Source organism: Protobothrops mucrosquamatus, unplaced genomic scaffold (assembly GCF_001527695.2).
Source record: "Protobothrops mucrosquamatus isolate PMUCROS unplaced genomic scaffold, P.Mucros_1.0 scaffold_134, whole genome shotgun sequence".
Classification (NCBI taxonomy): Eukaryota; Metazoa; Chordata; class Lepidosauria; order Squamata; family Viperidae; genus Protobothrops; species Protobothrops mucrosquamatus.
In genome coordinates, this window is record NW_015386210.1 from 713501 (window position 1) to 718101 (window position 4601).

Here is a 4601-nt window from a genome sequence, read left to right on the forward strand (position 1 = left end):
GTAGCTTCCAAGCAGTCAAATCACTGCTGTTGTTGAACTCAGTTCTCACTCATTTCAATGAGCAGCTGCCTGTCTGCTTTGCATGTAATGCATCCCTGTATGGGGTTGGGGCTGTGTTAAGCCACTTAATGGCTGATGGGAGGCTGAAGCCCATCACATATTACTCCAGGACCCTATCGTCCGCAGAGCGCAACTACACGCAAATTGACAAGGAGGCTCTGGCCATTGTGGCCAGAGTTAAAAAATTCCATGAGTACTTGTATGGCTGCCAGTTCACGGTCTTCACGGACCACAAGCCACTCCTAGGGTTGTTCACCACAAACAAACAGACACCTCAGATTCTGTCTCCTCGAATGCCGAGATGGTCTATCTTCCTGTCAGCCTTCAGCTATAGGATGATTCACAAACCGGGCAAGGAAATGGGCCATGCAGATGGCCTGAGCAGGTTGCCCCTGCCACAAGTGGAGCCAGATCCAGCTCTGGCTGCACGCATCCTGGCTATCCAGGATTTGCCGGGATCTCCCCTTCACGCTGGGGACATAGCTGCTGAGACAGCAGCTGACAAAATGCTGAGTCATGTGCTAAACTGGGTACACACAGGATGGCTGGACAAATGTCCAGGGCCAGAATTTCAGAGTTTCTTCATGAGAAAAGATGAGCTTTCAACTCATAAGGGGTGCATCCTTTGGTGAAGTAGGGTCATAGTCCCGAGCTCTTTAAGGCCCAGGATCCTAGAGTCTCTGCACAAGGGTCATCCAGGAATAGTCCGGATGAAGGCACTTGTGAGGAGCTGCTTTTGGTGGCCAGGGCTAGATAAAGCCATCGAGGCCCAAGTACATGGTTGCTACACATGCCAGCAATCCAGACCGGAGATGCCGCAAGCCCCTGTCCACCGATGGGAGGACACACACACACTGTGGTCAAGAATCCACATCAATTTTGCCAGGCCCTTTCAGGGACAGCTGTTTCTAATAGTGATAGATAGCCATTCTAAATGATTAGAGGTCGCACCCGTCCCTACTATGACTACTGCCAGGATCATCCAGGAACTGCGCAGAATCTTTGCAATACACGGACTTCCAGATGTGTTAGTCTCAGACAATGGGGCTCAGTTTACTGCTTCTGAATTCCAATCTTTCCTCAGAGCAAATCTAATATGGCACGCCACGTTGGCTCCCTTTCACCCGGCCTCGAATGGCCAAGCAGAATGCATGATCCGCACAACCAGGGAATCACTAAAACAGATTGTCACAGGAGATTGGCACCACAGACTGGCAGTTTTTCTACTCTGCCAACGCACAACTCCCTGTACCGCCACGAGCAGAAGCCCTGCCGAACTCAGATGGGGCCGACATTTGATCACCAAGCTGGACAGGCTGCACCTCGACTGGGTTGCCTCGGACTCTGCTCAGCCAAAGGCACCTCGGAATTTGCAAGTGGGTGACCGGATTTGGACCTGGAATTACGGGCAAGGGGCTTTGTGGGTGGCAGCCGTGGTTGTTAAGGTGTTGGGACCACTCTCTTATGAGGTGGTCCTAGAAGATGGGTGAGTCATTCGCTGGCACATTGACCAGCTGCGTTGGAGGCTAGCGAACCAGTCACTGGCTCAGGCCTCTCAAGAGGGCTGCACGCAAGGGTCGTGCGACAGCGGCCCAACAGAGGAGCTTGCCTGCTCCAACAGAACTCTTACTCAAGGAGACGGGGAAAAGGCCGTAGGAAAGCTTCACCCAGACAGACAGACAGCATCCGCTGAACAGGACTGGCAAACTGCACTGAGGGACAGCCCTGCAGACTTTGCTGCACAATTGAACTTTGGTTTGGGCCGACCGGGACTGGCCAGCCAAAGGGACCCAAGTCAACCTGACTTCACTGGACCTCAGAGTCCTGGTCTACCCAGCTGGGCAGGCGAGCAGGTAGACCGGGAGACCCCTGCAACCTCTAGATGTTCAGAACAGTCAAGGCCGCCTAAATATCTGCAGGACTATGTCCAGCAATTGAGAGTTTGAGCCATCTAGGGGGAAGGGGTGTAATGTATTGGCCATAACTGTTTTAAATCACTTGCTTAATGTCTGACCTACATTGCTGTATTGTTTAACAGTTGCTGTTACTGAAAGCCAGACTGGCTGTCTCCAAGCTGATAATGAGGTTTGGGGCGGGAAACTGTTACTTTAAACCTATTGGTTGCCACCTTTAGGGCTGCTTCTGTTCTGAGTTAATAAACTTGTTTGCTGTTTCAACACTCTGCCTCGTTCAATGCCTAAAGAACCAAAGATATAACAGTATGATTATAGGTTTTAAAATTAATTGGCAAGATCTAGTTTCCTTTGGTGTTATAGAAGTGGGAAAGAATGTTCCGGCTCCAACCAGTAGAAAACCTGTGGAGCTGTTTATGTGAATGAATAGGAAAACAGGAACCCACCAATCCTAATTCTTTCTTATTCACCCAAGAGGCGTGAAATTCCTTTTGGGGTTTTCCCAGATTTTATTTGTGAAAGGAAATCTTAGACCTCAGATAATAATAATAATAATAGTAAAGTAAAGTTGGAAGGGACCTTGAAGGTCATCTAGTCCAACCCCCTGCTCAGGCAGGAAACCCTATACCATTTCGGACAAATGGCTGTCCAGTCTCTTCTTAAAAACTTCCAGTGTTGGAGCATTCACCGCTTCTGGAGGCAGGTTGTTCCACTGGTTAATTGTTCTCACTGTCAGGAAGTTTCTCCTTAGNTAGCTTGACTCCCTCTTCTTTATGGCAACCCCTGAGATATTGGAACACTGCTATCATGTCCCCCCTCGTCCTTCTCTTCATTAAACTAGACATACCCAATTCCAGCAGCCGTTCCTTATATGCTTTAGCCTCCAGTCCCCTAATCATCTTTGTTGCTCTTCTCTGTACTCTTTCTAAAGTCTCAACATCTTTTTTACATGTTGGGAAGAACATTTTAACAATAACTCAGTGATGAATTGTTTAACTTTTCAATTGTGAAAATACCCTGTAGGAATCTATCATCCAATATCTGTTTAAATTCTGTTCCTGTATAGAAAGGCATACCACTTTTGAGGAACCTCTATCATTGAACAATTCTTAAACTTAAGCGGATATTCTGGATCATGTCTGAATAGTTAGATAGAATACATCTGTCAATGTATTTCCTAAAACCTAATTTCCACAACTAAATGCAATATTTTAGGTGCAATCTAACAATTGAGAATTGAGAAGAACAATGAGTTCTCTTGATAGTCTGTTGTTTCTACCATAGAATGTGTTTTTCTTTTTGGAGTTATATCATATTCTTGGCTCTTGTTCAGCCTACAATTCTAATGTGTCATTTGTCATATTTCTTTTGGAAGTTAAATACTAAGCCTCTCTGTTCCCTAACATAAAAGACAGGCAGTCTTAAAGCATTCAGTGAAATTAATCTCTGGCATTGCTAACTTAGCTGATAAGATAGCCTTGAGCATTGATACTCAAGATCATCAAAGGAAACATTAACTCTTCCAACCCCAAATATCCTTCCCGAAGAAAGATATTCTTGGTAAAGAATTCTTTTAAAAGTTGCCAAGGAAAGAATAAGCAATTATTTTTCAAAAATTAGTGCTTTCTCAGCTCTGCCAAACTCTGATGCTGTTCAGCTCTGTCAAAATTCAAAAGCTGTTTCATTTAAATCAGGTCAACATGAATTTCAGTGCTGAAAAACAGGCTACACAACATCATATCAATGATTAAGCGGGCTTCCGGTTTGAGACGTCGACTTCGTCGGAGGCTTCCTTTGAAGTCTCCCTCCCGGGGCTGCGTTAGAGCCGTGCCGACAGCATAAATCAGCTGTCGGGCGGCTTGTAACTCACCTCCTGGGCTAAAGGAGGTGGGGGAGCCGCTCCGGATAGGTGTTGAGTTCCCCAAGTTCCTTGAGGAATTTGGGTGAGAGCCCCGCCAGAGTCCGGAGCTATCTCCGCACCCCGGGCAGACCTCGCTGTGTGCGAGACAAGAAGTCGCGCTCGCTGCTGCCTTCAGAAGATGTTCTTTTTTTGTGAGTACTTATCTTGAAAGCCGGTGCTGAACAGGAAAATGGACTTAACAGGGTTTTAATTTTAAATTTAACTCTGGAAGATCAAAGAGATCTCCCCCATTCGTCAAAGTGAAAGTGAGGAGGAAAATGGCCGCGGCAGTTGTTTTTTTGCAACAAAGAAAAATTTCCACTTTCCCTTTGGTATAGTGAGGATGGACTTTGTGGATTCTTTTTTTTCTCTGACTTCGGATTTTTGATTTAAAGGACTATTTAAAAGAAATATATAATGGCTTCTAAGCGGACTGGACCTTCTGCTACTCCAAAATTAATTAAAACAGCTGTACTTTCATCTTTGCAACCCTCATCGCAGATATCTAAATCTCCTCCCCCCACTTTTCCTCCCTTCCTCACTTTTCAAAAATTACAAGAAGTGCTTGATGATTATACTGAAAAGCTTATGTTAAAAGTGCGGCAATTTACTGATGACTTGATGAAAGAGTTTAAGGAAGAAATGGTTGGAAAAATAGAAGAGCTTGTCCAAATGCTTGCTGACTCTTTGAATGTAGTAGCTGATAAAGTGCAGGAAGTGGAAACGAA